The sequence below is a fragment of the Macrobrachium rosenbergii genome, chromosome 40 (genome assembly GCF_040412425.1).
Source record: "Macrobrachium rosenbergii isolate ZJJX-2024 chromosome 40, ASM4041242v1, whole genome shotgun sequence".
Lineage (NCBI taxonomy): Eukaryota > Metazoa > Arthropoda > Malacostraca > Decapoda > Palaemonidae > Macrobrachium > Macrobrachium rosenbergii.
Window position 1 is genome coordinate 18445138 of NC_089780.1, and position 22243 is coordinate 18467380.

The following is a 22243-nucleotide window of genomic DNA, read 5'->3' on the forward strand; positions in this document are numbered from 1 at the left end:
AACTTCACCCTGAATTAACAATTAATTTTTTTTATATGATATCACCTCTGAAAATTAATTTTGCAAAAATTCAGTAGCCAGTGGGATCATCCGAATACAGGTATTAGCTAATTAGTGTGGAATTGTTTTTTTAATTGAGACAGGGAGATGGGGAAGCTTGGGAAAGGGGTTATGGGGAGGGGTAGGAAGGGGAAGAGGCACGCTAGAAATTTGGGCAAATCTAGATATCGTCATATCAAGGTAAAAAAAATTTTAGTGGAGTAATACATTTATTCAGAAGTTCTAGTCAAAATGTAGGATGGTCAGTGCACCTCACATGGTGCACTGTAGGCATTGCTAAAGGATGTTTGAAGCTTCCTTTCGGCCCCTAACTGCATCCACCTTTTAGCCTTTTATTTTACCTCCATTCCTTCTTTCTTCTGTCTTGCTGTCCAGCACCTCTAACAATTACTTCTTTGTACAAATTTAGGATTTACTCCCTGTTCCACCTTTAGAGCCTTGTGCTTCATCCCCTTTATTTCAACAACTCCAACTCCTTTTTTTTTTTTTTTTTTTTTTTTTTTTTTAGTCTTAAATGGTACAAATGAATCTGTCTTCAGCCAAACGAGACTCAAGATCGAACTAATGTATCATGAAGTCTCATAAGAATAGTATTGATATAGTTATTTTGGTATATCGTACCTGTTGTAATTCATTGTACTAAGGTTAATTCTGTTATAATTACCTTCTGTTTTCCTCGCATTATACTGATATAATGACAACATTCTCCGACTATCACTCTAATACTACCAATGTCCTCAGTACTGAGAACTCGTTAAGTAGTCCTTCCTTACGTATTATATACTCCCTGCTCCTCAATCTCAAGCCCCCCCTCCCCACCACCCACCCCAGCCCAAAGTCGAACAACCCCCCACCCCCACCCCACACACACACACACACACCAACCAGTTTCCTCTCTTGGTCCTTCTAACAAACCTTTGATGTTTAATCTCCAAAAAGCTTGTCCCCCACAACAAACAACCACCCACCTCTTTTTTTATTTCTTTCTTTTTGAAATGAGATTTTTATTTGTATGTCTCTTTGATTAATTATTCACGTTCTTTGGTTCCTATCCTGGGGCCAAGGTGATATGAAATTACTAGCCATCCCTGTGCAGTTGAAATTGTCTTGTTATACCATATATGAGCATGTTCTCTGTACACGGTGATTCTGTATGATAGTGCAATGAAACCTTTCAGATGTTAATTAATAGATATTCAAGTATGTATGATAACAATGGAAAATTAAAATACTATAGATATTTATATACGTGTATATAAATATATATATATGTACATGTATATTCATAAATTCATATATATATATATATATATATATATATATATATATATATATATATATATATATCTATATATATATATATATATATATATATATATATATATATATATATATATATATATGTGTGTGTGTGTGTGTTGTGTGTGTGTACATGCACATACATTCATATATATATATATATGAATGTATGTACACAAACATATGTACATACATATATATGTATATGTATATATATATATATATATATATATATATATATATATATATATATGTGTGTGTGTGTGTGTGTGTGTGTGTGTGTGTGTGTTTGTGTGTGTATTCGCAACTAGGAAGAAAACGTCTTCATAAACGTTCGAGGCGTGCTGCAGTATTTTCTATAAACGTATGCTGTTTAATCCATGAACCTCAAAAACAGTAAAAACCACTCATACACATTATACACCTACACAAGAGCCTCCTCAGCAGCAAGTATACAAGTATACACCTCATATATACTGAAATATAAAGAGTATATTCAGCAGCAAGTAATCGGCTGTTGTATACTAGACATAACGTATTTTTATCGGTTGAAACTAGGAGTTGCATTCGTGAGTATTTTTTTGATAAATACACTTTAATACACATTCTTCAGAAACGCCTAGAATTTGAATAGCATTTATTGATTATTTTTTTTCCAGCAACAGTCTAATGTAAATGAACTTTTCACAGTCCGTTAAGTGTATGATTTAAAGAGATGGATGTTGTTCCAGCCTGATAATTAAAATAATTTTTTTTTACACGGATATATTTAAGCGTCGTTCATTGGTTTATATGTAGTATTTATCAGGCAAAGGAGACTTCTAATCGCCATATAAACATTTTATTAAAATGGTAGAGGCGAATATGTCTTCTTTTCAAACGAGAGTGACTCAGAATCAAATCTATTCTTCATATAGTAATAAATGATTGAAAATTATATAATTTTTATTTTTTATTTTTTGCTTCAAAATATGATTTTAATTTTCTTTACTTGAAAAATGTATGAATTTAATTTTCTTTGCTTGAAAATTATATGATTTTAATTTATTTTTGCTTGAAAATTATGTGATCTTAATTTTATTTGCCTGAAAATTATACGATTTAAAATTTTTTTTGTGCTCGAAAATTATATGATTTAATTTTTCCCACGTGGAATGTTTCACCTTTTATATTTCCACGTAATAAGGTTCTATTTTAGTTGTTATACTTCTTAACCAAGTCCAAAGAAAGCGTGAGAAAGCCTTTGCACTAGACCATCATCCATCTTTCCTCCTTCTGCTCAAGACAGACTCCTTCCCACAGTCCAGATCTCCTCAGTACAAAGAAGAAATTCCTCTTTTAATCTTCTTTCTTCTGACATTATATACTCCTTCCCCTTCCACCTCTCCTCTCTACCTTGTCCCAATACGCCTTTGAAGTTTAATTTCCAAAAGGCTCATTTTTTTAAAGAGATTATTATTTAACTTGAATAATATCCTTCAGGAACTATAATGCCACCATTTTCAGTAATTGTGTTTCTTGACTTTATTGTACAAGTCTTGTCTTTTCCTATCATATATGTAAATGATTCCTCTCCAGTTTCGTTTTGGCTACTTCATCAATATTACTCCTACACACCTTTTACATTATCTTAACTCAGAGGTCAGTATAGCTGACATTTCTTAAGTAGGCACGTGTAAAATTGATGAGAGTTTAAGTTATCGTAATCTGTGGTGGAGTAATTTAGATTTTTCAGTATAATGTAATCTTTACTTTTCAGTTGACAGAAGATTTTTTTAATACGCTGCATTTACGATTACTTTCGCTTTCCTGTTGCTGGTGGTGTAATTTGCGAGTTTACATCTTTCGTGCTTACCTCGTCATCTGATGCCAGTTACTTGGTTGAAGGATTTTAATCAAATTTGATATAGATGTGTATAAAGCAAGATCATTCATCTTTCCATCAGTATGCTGGTCTGGCCGTTAGTGTGACTGGTTTCACTCAGTTACTGTAACCCATACTAAGTGGTTGAAGGGGTTTTAGTAAAACCTGACCTAACCCCAGGTCATAATGCCTGTTTGTCGGTTTGCCCACCAGCATTTCTTTCTCACCTACCGTGTCATTGGAACCCAGACCATGCCCAGGGTATCTAATTCAAACTTATGGGAAGTAAAATTCCAGTAATAAATGCAATACATTATAAGCGTGGCTATAACTTTTGAACATTAACAAAATACTTTAAAAAACCAGTAAGACACCATTTTTCCTACCCAGCTTTATTTCTTTTTAAATAAAAGTTTTTTTTTGTATTCCCAAAAATCCTTTTGTTTATGATGTATTCATTCTCTATTTCTTTTAGTCTGGAATAAATCCACTTCCAGTATCAGTTATTTTACATATTTTCTCTTTTCTTGGGCTATTCTTTTTCTCATAAGCTTCCTTTTTGATCGTCTACGTTATCTACGGTTCTAAAGAGACTAAAAACCCTTTGAGATGGTGCATAAATTAGTGACTTTGTTACCTTGAGTTTCTTACTACAAACAGCAGCCATTGCGGGGGTCGTATTTCACAATCTCATCCTGCAGGGAAAATATTTCAAGTGTTCTTTACTCTTACCAGAATTATAATGGTGTCCTGAATATTTCAATAGTTGTTGTGCTCATAGAGAAGAGTCAATCCTTGTTATTTGATGCGAGCAAAAGTGCTGAAAGCACTTCAGAAACACATGAAAATTTCAGTAAAACGGATTGGGACGTTAAAAGAAAAATAGGTGTATATATATATATATATATATATATATATATATATATATATATATATATATATATATATATAATTACTCATAATTATTGATGATTATATATATGTGTATATATATATATATATATATATATATATATATATATATATATATATATATATATATATATATATATACAGTATATAAATATATACGCCTACAATCATGAGAGAGAGAGAGAGAGAGAGAGAGAGAGAGAGAGAGAGAGAGAGAGAGAGAGAGAGAGAGAGAGAGAGAGCTTTTACTCCTCCACCTTTTCGTCTTTTTTTTTTTATCTCTTTCCATTTATTCAAAGTTTTTTCTTCTGGGTCTCTATGGTCCCCCATTCAGACTTTTTTAATTTCGTTTTTATTGATTTTAGTATTTGAACCCAATTGGATTAGATAAATGTGAAAGGTATACAAATATTTATTTGAAAGGCCTTTCCACTCTTACACCCCAAGGACTTACACAAGAATATCAGTGTATATGAATCTTTACGATGAATGATATAAATTTCCATAAGACCGTTCTAAACATGAAAATGCACCGTCTAATGAGAGAGAGAGAGAGAGAGAGAGAGAGAGAGAGAGAGAGAGAGAGAGAGAGAGAGAGAGAGAGAGAGAGAGAGGTGAACTAAAGATTATTATGGATGACCAGCAGTAGAAGTGAACACATGTAATTTCTTTCATTTTGCTTACTTGAGTGCATAATACACATGCACACACACACACACACACATACACACACACATATATATATATATATATATATATATATATATATATATATATATATATATATATATATATATATATATATATATATGTATATATATATATATATATATATATATATATATATATATATATATATATATATATATATATATATATATATGTGTGTGTGTGTGTGTGTGTGTGTGTGAGTGTACATCTATGACAATCGAGTTTATTTTTATAGAAGTACCCCAAGTGGAAAACATTCTTAGAATAAATCTTTTCTTCCAAATGTATATTGCAAACAAAACAAGGAGTATTACCCAGACCTGGGAACGTGCGTGGGAGCATGTTGCAGTAAGCATATTTGTACCCGACCTCCCGTTTGTGTGAGTGTTTGTGTTTGTGTGTATGTGTGTGTGTATGTGAGTGTATGGACGTCCCATGACACGGAATTATTTAAATTACTTAAAAACAAAACGAAAGAAAAACAAATGAGGTAATATAGGTTGACAAGTATCACAGCTCTTCAACCCCGTCTACTAAAAGACCAGTCATAATAAAAAAGGCTTAATAAACCGTGAATAAGGAAAGAAAATAAAGAAATAAATTAAAGAAAGAGGAAAAACATTCAAGGATCAAAAAGAGCGCCGTCCATTGAATAGGTGAAGTGGAAGTAAGGGACTCGGAAGGCCAGGTAAACGATCTCTCTCTCTCTCTCTCTCTCTCTCTCTCTCTCTCTCTCTCTCTCTCTCTCTCTCTCTCTCTCTCTCTCCACGGCTTACGGACAAAGGGGAGAAGAGGTGGGCAGAAGAATGAACAAGAGTATAAATGCTATTGTTTTTTTTTCTCGGTTTTATTTCAGACGCAATTTTGTTTATTATAAAAGGACCTAAAAAGAGAGAGAGAGAGAGAGAGAGAGAGAGAGAGAGAGAGAGAGAGAGAGAGAGAGAGAGAGAGAGAGAATAAAAAATAGGTGTGTCTGGAAATGTTCGGTAGGATAAACCGTTAAAATTGTGGGGGGAAGAAAGCACGGAAGTAACAGTGGAAATGAGAGAGAGAGAGAGAGAGAGAGAGAGAGAGAGAGAGAGAGAGAGAGAGAGGAAGGATGCAGCAAAGAAAGATGAGGCTGGAAGTGTTTAAAAAGATAAACCCTTAAAATTATGGGGGGAAGAAAACACGGAAATAACAATGGAAATGAGAGAAAGAGAGAGTGGAGAGAGAGAGAGAGATCGTTACTGCTGATCCTATCATCATTCGTTCTCTATCCCCCCATCCTCCATAATCTTGCGACTCTATCCTACCCTTTAAATCCTCCAGCTATGAGGACCCCTCCCCCCATAAATCCCCAATCCATAGGGACCCCCTCTCCCCAATATAAATCCCCCTTCCCCCCATAAATCCCCAAACCATTCCTCTTGCCCACTCACAAGTGCTGCCAAAACCTCTTTGGGGGATTTTGAATTTTGCTCCTTTCTGTGTATGAATGAATTACTTACGTGATCTTCTCTGAGGGATTATTCGAATGTATCTCTCAGTTCTTTATGGTTGATTATACACTCTCTCTCTCTCTCTCTCTCTCTCTCTCTCTCTCTCTCTCTCTCTCTCTCTCTCTCTCTGTAACTGTTTAGTCACGTATTTGCAATGTTTCACTGCATCACACTGCATTACACTTTTTAACCATTTCTCTCTCTCTCTCTCTCTCTCTCTCTCTCTCTCTCTCTCTCTCTCTCTCTCTCTCTCGCTCGCTCGCTCGCTCTCTCTCTCTCTCTCTCTCTCTCTCTCTCTCTCTCTCTCTCTCTCTCTCTCTCCTATAGCCTTTTAGTAACATATTCGCAATATTTCAATCCCTATACCACAATTTTTAACACATTTAATTTACTCTCTCTCTCTCTCTCTCTCTCTCTCTCTCTCTCTCTCTCTCTCTCTCTCTCTCTCTCTCTCTCGTTTTAGGAGTTTACTTCCGATGTAAAGACAGGAAAATTCCGGACTTTGCGTAGCTCACATATTAAAAAACTGAAAAGACTGACTTTTAAATCGCTCTGATCTGAAGGCGATTTCTGATAGATTTTTCAAGTGGCGTTTGACAAGGGACTCCTGCATTGAAAAGAGCTTAGGGTATGGAACCGAGTTTTATTTTTTTTTTATTTGTTCCTTTGTTACTTCCTTTAATGTATCTTGAACCTTTTTTATTTTAAGATTTTTTTTATAATGATCATCTACGCATAAAATTATTTCCCCAGTTATTTATAATAGAAGAAATGAGTAAATACAGTATCAAGGATTTGAATTTTGCTTAATTCAAACTGAATTGAAAATAATGAAAGAAGTAAATGTGAATTAAATGTGAAGTAAATGTAATTAAAATCTTCATGGTGTAATCAGCTGGAAATGTCCTTTTCCGAGGTTGCAATTAACTGATAATGCCGAATATTGTGCAAAAAAAAATTGATCCTAAATTTAAAGAAAATAGAATTATTACAGATTTCGAAAGTTTACTTGTGTAACGTTTGATTTCATAAGTTTAAATAGTAAAGTGCACTTCAGCAGAATTTCCTGTATATATTGCAATAATTGGACTGTCAAATCTCTCTCTCTCTCTCTCTCTCTCTCTCTCTCTCTCTCTCTCTCTCTCTCTTCCCTGTTTTCTCATAGTCCATTATCAATACAATATATTTTTACCGTTATCTCTCTCTCTCTCATAGTCCATTCTCAATACAGTATATTTTAACCGTTTCTCTCTCTCTCTCTCTCTCTCTCTCTCTCTCTCTCTCTCTCTCTCTCTCTCTCTCTCTCTCACCTGTTTTCTCGTAGTCCATTCTCAATACAATATATTTTAACCGTTCTCTCTCTCTCTCTCTCTCTCTCTCTCTCTCTCTCTCTCTCTCTCTCTCTCTCTCTCTCTCTCTCTCTCTCTCTCTCACCTGTTTTCTCATAGTCCATTCTCAGTACAATGTATTTTAACCGTCTCTCTCTCTCTCTCTCTCTCTCTCTCTCTCTCTCTCTCTCTCTCTCTCTCTCTCTCTCTCTCTCTCTCTCTCTCTCGTGTACTCCCGATTTCCGGCACTAATATTGTCAGGAATAAAACTTAAAAGATCCGTCAGACATAACAACAGAGAGAGAGAGAGAGAGAGAGAGAGAGAGAAAAGTTTGTCCATCCACGGTGCTTCAAGTGTGTAAAATTGATCAAACAATTTAACATTGGCAAGGAGCTTCCCGGACCCTCGGACTCACCGATGAATAATGTAGAAAGAAAGAAAGAAAAAAAATTGGCGTGAGGGGAGACTAGCCCTCCGCAGATGTCATCCTCCTCATCTTAATATTCAGGGCAAGGCGATGCTCCGGTTCATAAATTTTGGGAACTTAGCCCCCCCCCCCTCCCCTTCCCCCCCCACCCCTTCCTCCTTCTTCCTCACCTCTCCTCTGCTCCCAGGAGCCTGGGGGGACCAGAGAAGAGACACCTTTCTCACTCGCTCTATTTTGCCAAACTTGCCCATGTCGAAATGATTCTGTTTTGGGGTGACAGTTTTCTTAGATTCTCAGAAGTTTTATTCGTTTTTCTGATTTCGGTCGCTTTCTTTCTTATGCTGTCGTTATGCATTCATGTGGAATTGGCATCTAAGTTTTTTTTTTTTGACATGTTCAAATTGAATCCCAAGAAAAAGGTAGAATGTTAAAGAGTAGAAAATACTGACGAGTTTTGGTTTTGTATTTTTCTTCCATTGAAGGTATTCTACGTTACACGTGTCATGTAGAAAAATATCTCTTGATAACGAGAGAAATTACACAAAAATTGACTCCGCTGGTACCTGTTCTGACTGATTTTCTTCGTCTAGAATAGAGAAGTGATCTCTTGATAACGAGAGAAATTACAGAAAAATTGACCCCACTGGTACCTGTTCTTATTGATTCTCTTTGTATAAAATAGAGAAGTTATTTTAAGAACATTTCCTTTGGTGAATCATTTTTGGCGAAATGAAAAGAAAACAAGTAAAATAAAAGATTTTCAGGACATGGCTTAAACTTGCTTTACAATTTTCTATATCTACTTTGGCTGCCACCTTGAAATTGATTTTAATGTCTACAACGTTTTTCAAATTTTACGAATTACTGTGATTGCATTAACTTTTATAAGTGATGAATATTAGTGAATTGTCTGACCATGTAAATGGCAGTGTAGCTGATGCACCAACAGCAGACACTCTCTCTCTCTCTCTCTCTCTCTCTCTCTCTCTCTCTCTCTCTCTCTCTCTCTCTTCGAATTCATTCATAACGTTTATACGAAGGTTTTCAAACGCAAAATACTTCCATTCTCTCTCTCTCTCTTTCTCTCTCTCTCTGTTCGAATTTATTCATAACGTTTATACGAAGGTTTTCAAACGCAAAACTCTCTCTCTCTCTCTCTCTCTCTCTCTCTCTCTCTCTCTCTCTCTCTCTCTCTCTCTCTCTCTCCGAATTTATTCATAACGTTTATACGAAGGTTTTCAAACGCAAAACTCTCTCTCTCTCTCTCTCTCTCTCTCTCTCTCTCTCTCTCTCTCTCTCTCTCTCTCTCTCTCTCTCTCTCTCTCTCTCTCGAATTTATTCATAACGTTTATACGAAGGTTTTCAAACGCTAAAACTTTTCCATTCTCTCTCTCTCTCTCTCTCTCTCTCTCTCTCTCTCTCTCTCTCTCTCTCTCTCTCTCTCTCTCTCTCTCTCTCTCTCTTCGAATTCATTCATAACGTTTATACGAAGGTTTTCAAACGCAAAATACTTCCATTCTCTCTCTCTCTCTCTCTCTCTTTCTCTCTCTCTCTCTGTTCGAATTTATTCATAACGTTTATACGAAGGTTTTCAAACGCAAAACTCTCTCTCTCTCTCTCTCTCTCTCTCTCTCTCTCTCTCTCTCTCTCTCTCTCTCTCTCTCTCTCTCTCTCTCTCTCCCCCCGAATTTATTCATAACGTTTATACGAAGGTTTTCAAACGCAAAGAAAAAAAAATCTATTCATGTTTTATGAGCCTCCAACTCTCGAGATATTTAAACTATGAATAGTGAAAGAAGCTAAAAAAAAGATTAAACTAAAAAAAAAAGTTAAACTGAAGCTGGAAAAAAATGAAACAAAAAAAAAACTGAACTGAAAAATTAATGGAATGTTGAATCACAACTTGCATTCATATCCTAAACATGAATCGAGCCACGTCTGGAAATTTAATTTTCTAAATTTGGATTTTATTGGTCGGGCCGTTGCTTGAATCAAGAAGTATGATCCTGTTTATGTTGGTGGAATTATTTTTTATTTATTTTCTCCATAAACCTGAATCAGAAGGCAAAAATCTAGTGAGCGTTTGAGAGATGCAAGCGCAGTGATACTTGTGCATTTGCATTGAAATGAATAGTGAGACTGATGATCAAAGTGAAGTTTGCTTGGGAAGTAAAAGATAATATATATTTGTTTATGTTATGAGTTGCATTTCATTAATGGTATAACATTTTATATTTCATTATAAATATTATTAAATTCTGCAGCCAACAAAAGATCGCTTAAACTGCCATTTGGTTATTCATCATTTTTGTATATTTATATATTTATTTATTTTTGGTATTTAAATGTCTTTTGGTGGAATCCAACTGAATGTATTTATGCCATAACTCTTATTTGAATTGCCTTTTGTATCAACAATCTAAAGAAAGATTTCTATACTCTGGGCTGTTTTAGAACTTGTTTCAAGAATGCTACGATTAAATAATATGTATTAATGAATTACTTTCATTTACTTAATATTGCAAATACTTATAAATTCGATGTTCCATTTCGGGAGCGATATCGGTGTACTTTTTGCAATATTCTTTGGGCCTCTCAAAATATACATTTTGAAAATAACTCCTCATTCTGTACTAATCCATTTTAGCGATACCCTCTTCCAGTAAAAACTATTTATAATCATTTTCGAGGAATATTTTTTCATAAAGATCACTTGCAAGGAATCTAGCTGTCATCAGAAGTGCCGTCAGCGCACATCACTTGGTGCACTGTAGGCATATCTAAAGGGTGTTGCAGCGACCCTTCGGCCCATAATTAAACTCACTTTTTAGCCTTTTACTGTAGCTCCATTCCCGCCTCCCTTCTTCATTCTTGCTGTCCAGCCCCTCCAACTTCCTCTTCAGCTGTGAATGGCCGAAAGGTTCCCATAGTTTGGTTTTATAGCCTAAATTTCATACCATCAGATGTAGGCAATTCAGTTCAACAAGGGATATAGACTGAATGTTGGGGTGGTTTATGATAAAAATAATAAACGTGACCTTAATATAATATTTGTGGTTGTCATATCAGTCTTCAAGTAATAATTTATCTGTTTTTCTAACAACTGATCTCCTCTCTCTGCATTTCCCGTTACTTTCTGTTACTTCTTTCGAATGAACACCACAATATTCTTTGGAAGCTTGAATTTCAAGTCAATGACCCATGTGAGCTTGTTGCATGTGAATAGGGTTCCTCCTCTGATGAATAATAATAATAATAATAATAATAATAATAATAATAATAATAATAATAATAATAATAATAATAATAATAATAATAATCATTCTTCTTCCAATTTCACCGTAGGATTTCTACGTCAATTTCTCTTCCGCAAATCTCACTCGAGAAAATTCTAGCAAAACTGTAAATTGAGAAAGACTACCTTACTCTGGTCCATGCAACGCCACAACTGATCATTCATTAATTCACAAAATGAGTTCCGGGAAGGGAAGAGAAGATGAATATGCAATTTGTGCCAAAACGTCAGCCGCTGAGACTGAGAGAGTCATTATACGCCCCGGTGAAAAGGTTGAGGTGCAACTGTTATTTCTCCTGTGTGCGTAAAGAGAGAGAGAGAGGGAGAGAGAGAGAGAGAAGGGAGGGAAATGAGAGGGAGAAAACGAGAGAGAGAGAGAGAGAGAGAGAGAGAGAGAGAGAGAGAGAGAGAGAGAGAGAAGAGAGGGAAATGAGAGAGAGAAGGGAGGGAAAAGAGAGAAAGAGAGAGAGAGAGATGGAGGGAGGGAGGGAAATGAGAGAGAGAGAGCGAGACAGACAGACAGACAGACAGAGATAGAGTGAGGGGGGGGGGAAGAGAAAGAGAGAGACAGACAGACAGAGAAAAGACAAAACTTTACAAGAGAAAAAAACTCTGCTTCATTTGTGGCATAATCACATGCATATGATTTTCGTTTCAGTATTGAAAAACCTGAAGCAGTAATACTAGTAAATTGTCTACAGAGCTGCTATTCATTTTTTCCGTCCCGTGTGCATCATGACAAAATTTTAAAAAGTCAGCTAATCCCATTAGGTTTGTGACAAAAAAAAGTGGCAGTAAGGAAAGAAATCTTTTTTTAGTGGTCTAGATTCCTAATTATATACTGGCAGGGAATTCTTGCTTCGTTGTGTATACGTTGTGTATACAAAAGTTTGTATTGTTAAAATGAAACACCTATATTCCGAGAGAGAGAGAGAGAGAGAATATTTTTTTCCTTTAACAAAATCTGTAATGTTTTTGTATTGCCACCAGCCTTAACCTTTAAATATACATAAGAGAGACAGAGAGAGAATATTTCCATTTTTTCCTTCAACAAAATCTGTGATGTTTATGTATTGCCAACCTTAACCATAGTATGTACAGTATGTGTGTGTGTGTGTGTGTTTGAGAGAGAGAGAGAGAGAGATAGCTGAATGAATTTACAACCCTCAGACGTACCCCCTCGACCGTACTCTCAATAATATTAAAAAAAACAGCGTAGTTGAATCCTCGACTCTGTAGATGTTAGCCTTCCCATCTTGATATTCAGGACAAGGCGATGTTCCGGATCATAAAATTGGAAGCTCTCTCTCTCTCTCTCTCTCTCTCTCTCTCTCTCTCTCTCTCTCTCTCTCTCTCTCTCTCTCCAGAGCTAGCGAGGCATTCTCTTCCCCTCTTATCTCTACCCGTTTATTACCTTCTCTTCTAATTCTCTTCTTTCTTTTAGGATGGAAATAGGAAAAAGGGATGTAATCTTTCTCTCTCTCTCTCTCTCTCTCTCTCTCTCTCTCTCTCTCTCTCTCTCTCTCTCTCTCTCTCTCCAGAGCAGAGGTAGCAAGGCATTCTCTTTCCCTCTTATCTCCCTCCGTTTATCATCTTCTCTTCTTCTAATTCTCTTCTTTTTTTGAGATGGAAATAGGAACAAGGGAAGTGATTGGTTGCAGGACTTTACTTCATTATTCTAGTCAGATTTAGGATTGACACTCATCCTATAAAAGATCGAGTAGGATCCAATAGGATTTCACTCTCTTCACATTCCGGAAAATCCCTGGATTTTTCTTTTTTCCTCTTTTGTTCCTTCTTACTCTTTCATTATATTATATTAGTATATCATTCTATTGAATTTATAACACTTACGTGGTAGAGTGACAAGCCGTGAAAAATACTTTGTTATTCTTCGTCGTATTTTTAAATCAGTGAAGAAATTAATATTCAGTTTTTCCTATCTCTACAAATCTTATGAATATTAAGATGCTCATTCTCAAATATTATTGTAATACTTCTTAATCAAATTAACTTATCTCAAGTAGTCTGAATTTACCTTTCTTCTTGATTCTTAAATGTGAACCTTTCCATGTGATAAATGTCTTTTACAATCATTTCTTCGGGTTTGTAAATAATCTTCTCTCTCTCTCTCTCTCTCTCTCTCTCTCTCTCTCTCTCTCTCTCTCTCTCTCTCTCTCTCTCTCTCTCTCTCTCTCTGAATCTGAGAGCTTCAAAACCAGATATAACATCCATCTAAATTTCACTTTTAAGACAAGAATAGTTAAAGACACAAAAAAGATGAAATGAAAATAAACTAAAGTTATACAACAGCATAGAGAGATATATAGACAGACGAAGATTAAATGCTCTTTGCTTGAGTCTTTTAAATACCTAGACAAAGGAAAGATAATTTGACATAGAGACATAGAAATATAGAGACAGGTAATCACAAAAAGAAGACGGAAGCAGCGTTCAGTCCTCTCATATCTACAAGCATGCAAAGAGCTACCAAGAAGCCCCCTCTCCCCCTACCCTTCATCCCCGCCCCCATGATATCTGTCCCAACCCCCACCCCCACTTTAATTACTCGCCGTGACACAACCGCAGATCACGTTATTTGATAGCAGTCAACAGCCCCAGACGACCAACTAATCCCACTGAAAGGAACCTCTCTCTCTCTCTCTCTCTCTCTCTCTCTCTCTCTCTCTCTCTCTCTCTCTCTCTCTCTCTGCAGGAGGGGACCAAAGTTAGGCGGCTTCTTTGATCCCTTGACGTCCACTTGGTGGTTGGTAGGGAGGAGGGAGAATGGAGGGAGGGAGAGGGGGAAGGATTTCCTATTCGTCCTTATCAGCAATCTCCACTAATGAGCCAGGTTCAGTGAATGACGACACACACTGAATCACTGCGTCGTAGCTTTCTGGCGTCAGACGCAGGTATGCGACGCAAGGCAAATTGGAGAAGAAAGATATGTCTTGTGTACGGATTGGTTACCTGGTGTTGGTTTATGTAAACGGCTTCGACAAGGCTTTTGGGTGGGCTATCACGGTGTTCTTCTAAGCACAGACAAAGGAGGCAGTAGTTACGCTGCCTAAATCAAGCTCAACCATTATGATAAAAGGGACTGTATTATAACAGAAACGCCTCATTAACTAGTTCCTCATTGGACTGGTGGGTATCGTTTTCAGCTAGCACTCTGCTGGCGCCGCGTTCGATTCTCCGACCGGCCAATGAAGAATTAGAGGAATTTATTTCTGGTGATAGACATTCATTTCTCGTTGTAATGTGATTCGGATTCCGCAATAAGCTGTAGGTCCCGTTGCTAGGTAACCAATTGGTTCTTAGCCACGTAAAATAAATCTGATCCTTCTGGCCGCCCTAGGAGAGCTGTTAATCAGCTCAGTGGTCTGGTTAAACTAAGGTATACGTAACTTCGCCTCATTAACTGGGCATTAGGAAGCAAAGATAATGTCCAATTCTAACTACCTGTAATCCCGGTACCACTCTCCCGAGATGTAACAGAGTACCAAGACCTTTCCCTGAAAAAATCGGGACGCCATATCTTAAAAACTAACAATAGAATATTCTTGAAAATAATCTCATTGTTTCCCTCACCCAAATTACAACAGAACTAATTTAACCTAACCTCCCCCAACCTAACCTAACCTAGGGGCACGGCAAAAAATACCGGTGCTGGTGCAATACTAGCATACATCCCAGGCATTTTTATCCCAGCATCACTTAAAATTATTTAGGATACATACACGAAGACATACAGTTCCACACGTGAGGACCGAATGGAGATAAAATATTAAAGTGATGGCTGAATGCCAGTTTTATAAATCGATGCAAAGAGCTATTTACGAGAAACTCTTGAGAGGAGAAAGTCCACTGGTGAGAACTTTTTCCACAGTAGAAAGAATTCATAGATTTCCTTCTGATGATATCATAATAATTTCTATAAAAAAATAGCGTACATTGGTTAGTCATTCATAGTTATTTACAGTGCAAAGAGACGACATTGCAGAAAGAATATAAGGGAATACTAGGTTTTTACAAAAAGGAAAATTATCAAAACGCAGATGTGTGAAAATTCATATGTACAGTATGTATATGTATATTGAAATAAAAGCTAGAATTACCATGAACAAGTAAGACCAAGACGAATTATTCAAGAAAGACAAAATTTATATTTTGCTCGTAAGTTGAATGCCTCATGCTTGCCCTAGAATTAAAAGCTTATATATATATATATATATATATATATATATATATATATATATATATATATATATATATATATATATATATATATATATATATATATATATATATATATATATATATATGTATATATATATATGTATATATATATACATATATATATATATATATATATATATATATATATATATATATATATACAGTATATATATATAAATCGGGAACAGCAAAAGAAACATGTCGTCTTCAAATTCTCTGCCCTTCCAAAATGTATTCATGGTTTACCGAACTGCTTCGACCTCTGTATAAATAGCCTTTTACTTCACTGAATCATAATCCACATGAATCATTTTTGCATTTAGCAGTCATATGCATATGCGCCATATGCAAATATTCCTGGAACCCCCTCAGGGGATTTTGTCCATACCAAATACCAGCACTAAACGAGTGTGAAGATTTTGGGTCCTAAGTTTGCATTGTATGCGATTTAAATTCTGGGTGGCATTTGTGAGCTTACAGTTTTAACCTCTTTTCAGATACAGTGAAGATATATTAATAGATATGCGAAGGTGTTTACTAGTGAAAGGTTGTATATACTGTACATAATGTTTGTGCTTTGGCTAAATTTATGTGCTAAGATGTTTTCATAAACCTCCTCATCTTTTCTGTTTGCCTGTCATTTTGGCAATATCTCTCTCTCTCTCTCTCTCTCTCTCTCTCTCTCTCTCTCTCTCTCTCTCTCTCTCTCTCTCTCTCTCTGTAGTATTCGTTCAACGTTACCTTCCCTCGATATTTTATTAATCTCTATTCAAGCTCCCATAAACTCGCTTCCCAGGCCCCTGCAGTAATTTCCTGTCAGAAGCAACAATGTCCACGGCTGCAGAACCGATCCTCTTGCCTGGGACATTTTTTCAATTATGTATGTATATGTATGTGTATATATATATATATATATATATATATATATATATATATATATATATATATATATATATTATATATATATATATATATGTGTGTGTGTGTGTGTGTGTGTGTGTGTGTGTGTGTGTGTGTGTGTCTGCGTATGTGGGTAATGTACCCACACCTTCCTACTTCCTTCTTTACAAACTCTTATCCCAGTTTCCCTAATACAGTAATTACATTATCCCTTTTCCCACAATTTTAACAATAAACGAACCTACAAGAATGTAAGGCGATGCTGATATCATTATTACTATCTTAAAATTGATTGAAATTGACTTTTGAATGATCAAATAAATTCAAAGACCGTGCTGGGTCATACATACATACATACATACATATACATAATTATATGTGTGTGTGTGTTTGTATGTACGACCCAGGTTTTCAGGGAAAGGTGTTTTGGTAGCACTGCATTTATTCTAAAGCCGACGTTTGACATTGCATGACGCATTCACACCGAACTTTTACCGCCGGTGTGGGAAGGTTTCCTGTGTTTTCAAGCTGTCGTTGTTGTTTTGATATACTTTCAAGTTTCTTCACTTTTTGTCTTATGTGTGACAAAATGTATACAGTTATTTTATTAGTTTAACCGCTTCCAGCCTTGAGAATGCATCATGCAGTGTATGTATGTATGTATGTGTGTATATAAATACATAGAAAGATAGATAAATAGTTATATATATACACATATGTATTATTTACATACATACATACATACACACACACACACACACACACATATATATATATATATATATATATATATATATATATATATATATATATATATATATATATATATATATATATATATATATATATATATATATATGATTATTATCACTTTTGTACGTGATTCATTTATCACACATTACCACAGGTGAAAAATAAGAAAAGGGTGTAGGTCTGACCGGTTTTCGACTTTATTTCCAAGCCATTGACGAAGGACTGATACAGAGTGTGAGAAGTCACAAATATATATACTACAAGAACAGTATTGACGAACATACACAACCGTTAGAGACTCCATATCCCCACTCTCTAACGGTTGTGTATGTTCGTCAGTACTGTTCTTGTAGTATATATATTTGTGACTTCTCATACTCTGTATCAGTCCTTCGTCAATGGCTTGGAAATAAAGTCGAAACCGGTCAGACCTACACCCTGTTTCTTATTTTTTCACCTGTGGTAATGTGTGATATATATATATATATATATATATATATATATATATATATATATATATATATATATATATATATATATATATATATATATGCACACACACACATACTCGTCCACACACCTCCAGCGATTTCACACACGCACACACACACAAAAAAATCTTTTTCCCATCCAAGAGTGGCAAAACTGCAGAACTTTTTTTTAATTAGAAACAACAGTTTCGAAATGCTGTCGACTCAGATATAAATTTTTGGTAGTTCTTCAAAACATTTTTATTTCCAGGACCAAGTTGCATCTGTAGCTCGGGGGAAAAAAATTGTTGATATTTTGATGTTTTTTTTTTTTTTACTCTTTTCTCTAAGGTAAAAAAAATAAACTCTTCAGGGAGGGAGTGTGTTTGTCCTTACATAATTTTTTTGCTTCTATAATTCTACGTTTCCAGTTCAGTCACTTTTTCTCGGCACAGATTACTTTCCTTAGGCGTTAGGGAATCTTCTTGTTTCCTGAGATAAAAGTACATAAAATAGAAAAATAGGAAATATAAATATTTAAAAAACGGAAAACGTAGAGAATTAATGCAGAAAAAGTAGAAAATAAACATAAAATATTGAAAAAAAATAGAGAACAAATATAGAAGAAAATAGAAAATTATATATAAAAATCACCAAACGTACAAATGTGGCAATAGCCGAACAAATATAAAAAGTAGAGAATAATATAGAAAAAAGAAAATAGATATAGAATAAATAAAAAACTATGAATGAATACCGAAAAAATTTAAATTACATAGAACTCAATTAATCAACGAGTTTACATCACAGTAAAACATCTGCCAATATAATTCTTTTATTTTTTACTCATTGTGAATTTACCCTCTTCCGGAATGCAAACGTCTGCATAATTTGTTGACTGTACTTGCTGGATGTGAAGTAAATGCAAATGTTGGAGAGTATAAATACCCACTCATTTCTTCCTCTAATATACCATATGAATTTTTTTTTTTCATGTAAAAATTTTGAAGTATTTCTCTTGCTTGTTCTTTGACTGCATTTTGCTTAGTTATTTTTCCACTAAATCCGGATTGGTTTTGTGATTCTACCAGAGAGTTATTTTTCCACTAAATCCGGATTGGTTTTGTGATTCTACCAGAGAGTTATTTTTCCACTAAATCAGGATTGGTTTTGTGATTCTACCAGAGAAAGAGTTGTTTTATTTTTCTTCAGCTTTCTTTCTTTTATTATAAGTTTGTTTTGCAGTTATTGCAATATTCTTCGTATACTTCCCACGTCTGAATGTCTTAAGCCTCTCGTGACTTTTGTGTTCCAGATAAAATTGGCTGAAATATTTTTATCTTTTTGGCGTCAACGGTTTCGATAGTTTACACCATTAGGATATAGCCTGTTTGGGCATCTTTTATAGATTATACTTGCCTATAGAAATTCGATATCATCTTATTCATTGTATTGCCATAGTCACAAAATTCATATGAGATTGTAAATGTATCCGAAGTCAACACTGAAGTGTATGTAGGAGCTGAAATGAATTCTAACCCTTCTCGGTAGTGCAATGCAATATGACGTGCTCAAAGAACAATCTCTCTCTCTCTCTCTCTCTCTCTCTCTCTCTCTCTCTCTCTCTCTCTCTCTCTCTCTGACCAAAAACAAACCGTTATCTCATGAGTAAATTTTTATACAGAAGCGTATGGCATGGCAGCCCCAACTTCTCTCTCTCTCTCTCTCTCTCTCTCTCTCTCTCTTTCTCCCCTTTTTATGTCTAGCCCAAAGCTAATTATTATCTCACAAGTAACTTCTATATAAAACCGTATGACATATTCTCTCTCTCTCTCTCTCTCTCTCTCTCTCTCTCTCTCTCTCTCTCTCTCTCTCTCTCTCTTCCTCCCCCTTTTTATGTCTAACCCAAAGCTAATTATTATCTCCCAAGTAACTTCTATATAAAACCGTATGACATATTCTCTCTCTCCCTCTCTCTCTCTCTCTCTCTCTCTCTCTCTCTCTCTCTCTCTCTCTCTTTTCATGTCTGACGCAGAGCTAATTATTATCTCACAGTTAACTTCTATATAAAACCGTATGACATATTCTCTCTCTCTCTCTCTCTCTCTCTCTCTCTCTCTCTCTCTCTCTCTCTCTCTCTCTCTCTCTCTCAGGCAATCAGTTTCAAACGCTTTGCTGTCATCCTCTCAATTTCATTGACCTTTACCTAAGCTCCCGTAAATTCTCTTTTCAGGCCACTGCAGTAATTTCCTGTCGGAGGAAACTGTCATAGTTGCATAACTGTTCGCTTCTCCTGCCATATTGGAAGGCTGAGCTCTTTGGAATTAATCTTGTAGAGAGAGAGAAGAGCTTCATAATTATTCGTCTCCTCGGCCAGAGCTTTTTGGTGTAGATATAAGGAGGTAAGTGAGGCCTGCATTTTAGTCAGTTGTTTTATATATATATATATATATATATATATATATATATATATATATATATATATATATATATATATATATATATATACATATATATATATATATATATATATATATATATATATATATATATATATATATATATATACATATATATATATATATATATATATATATATATATATATATATATATATACATATTTATATGTGAGTGCGTGTGCGAAAAATTAAATAGATCTATAGAAAGGAGATAGAGACGAGTAATCCCCCAGTAATTTACAGGAGGCATATTAACTTATATAGAAACTACCCTTAAACATATCAAGAACAGCATAGCCGCTGTTTTTTTAAAGGTCACAGTGAATGTGATTGCGTGATCATTCAAAGGAAATACAGCCACACTGAAGTCCTTACAAACAAGAACTTGAATACAGAATCATGCCCTTGAGAACGATAAGTCCCGTACACGGAACAGCGGCTGTCAATCATATATCTTCCTCGTTTCTCAATAAACCATTGAACGATGAAAGCGACTGGATCTGCGCATGCGTGCGTTAGGTATTCCATTGGTAATTACGAATTAATGGACAGTTATGTAATGCGTCGCCATTTGATGTTCATTGCTCAGTGGTTGATAAGGAGGGATAGGACCTCTCGCTACCCCTGCCAATAACACTAACACCCCCCCCCCCTCCCCCCGTCATCCCTTGTAGGCGGCGAGGATCAAAGACGGCTCCCTTACTTTGACCCGCTGTGAAACGGGACGATCCTTTCGGGGGAAATTAGACGATGAGACGATCTTCTGCTCCTGCTAGGTGGTATCGCTTCGGCCGATCTCTGGTGATTTTGCGTCTGATGATTTGGAATAGGAACCTGGGCTGGAAGGTTGCTTAAGATGGCTCTCCGTCATTTACATATACGTCATATATATATATATATATATATATATATATATATATATATATATATATATATATATATATATATATATATATATATATATATATATATATATATATATATAATATATATATATATTTAATATATATATACATATATGTATATATGTATATATACATATTTTTAATATATATACGTATATATGTGTATATATACATACATACATACATACACACTTCCTTCTCCCATTGTCTTTAAATTCTCTTTCAAAGTGCAAGCTTCTATATCGTTTATTTTTCTAGCTTTTTAAAAATTAGGTTATGTCCTTTTAATTATATAAATAACTTCATTATATTATTTTATCGCTGGCCTCTTGTCATGTAATAGAATTTCATCGTAATTATTAAAGCATAATGAGAAGAAAAGTAATTTGCTTTAGAAAAAAGAGCCAGTGTTAAATGTGAACACTAGGTTTCTGGTTAATTAGGTAAACACAAATGTCTTAGTCTTAAATGCTTTTTCATATGTTATTATATATTTGCAAGTGTACATAATAACTTCAGCAGGTCTCTCTCTCTCTCTCTCTCTCTCTCTCTCTCTCTCTCTCTCTCTCTCTCTCTCTCTCTCTCTCTCGTTTTGGAGGGAGAGCATATCTTTTGGTTTATTGTTTTCAGATGATAGATTTACATAATTTTTTTAGAAAAAAGTCACCCTTTTTTTGTAATACTTTTTGTTCGTCAGGAAAACATAATTTGAGTAATTAAATTAGTTATCTTTTTATTAATTTTCAAATTTCATCGATAGCTTCGACATGTTCCCTTAAAGGAAAAAGTGCCGCTGCCTACCTAAGAATTAAACAGTGCACCTAGTAGTTAGTCGACTACGCTGGGCCGAAACGAATATCATAGGGGTATAAGGCTAGCACCCCCATCCCCAAAAATAATTCCCGAGAACCGGGAGCCTTTTCTCCCAAAGTAAATCTTCTCTCGTCTAAAAATAATTCACTAGAAGATATTCCCCAAATAAAATGATTCTCTTTTAAGTATTCGAGTTTATGCTGAGAAATTATTTGCTAAGGAAAGATACCAGATGTGTTTTGAAAAAAAAAAAAACTCACACGAGTGTTTTAATTTCCAGAAGGTTTTTTTTTTTATTCTTTTGCTCTCATATTCTTGCTG

The 22243-nt window shown here is 35.1% G+C and overlaps 2 protein-coding genes across 2 annotated transcripts in view; one reads left to right on the forward strand and one right to left on the reverse strand.

Moving 5' to 3' along the window:
- LOC136826334 (probable serine/threonine-protein kinase irlD) overlaps positions 1-22243 on the reverse strand; it is a 57500-nt gene that overhangs the window by 16752 nt on the left and 18505 nt on the right. The window lies entirely within an intron of this gene.
- Positions 19982-22243, forward strand: part of LOC136826196 (L-threonine 3-dehydrogenase-like) — a 126693-nt gene continuing 124431 nt past the window's right edge. The window contains exon 1 of the mRNA XM_067083265.1: positions 19982-20145. The gene's annotated coding sequence lies outside the window, so the exon portion shown is untranslated. The remainder of the gene's footprint in view (positions 20146-22243) is intronic.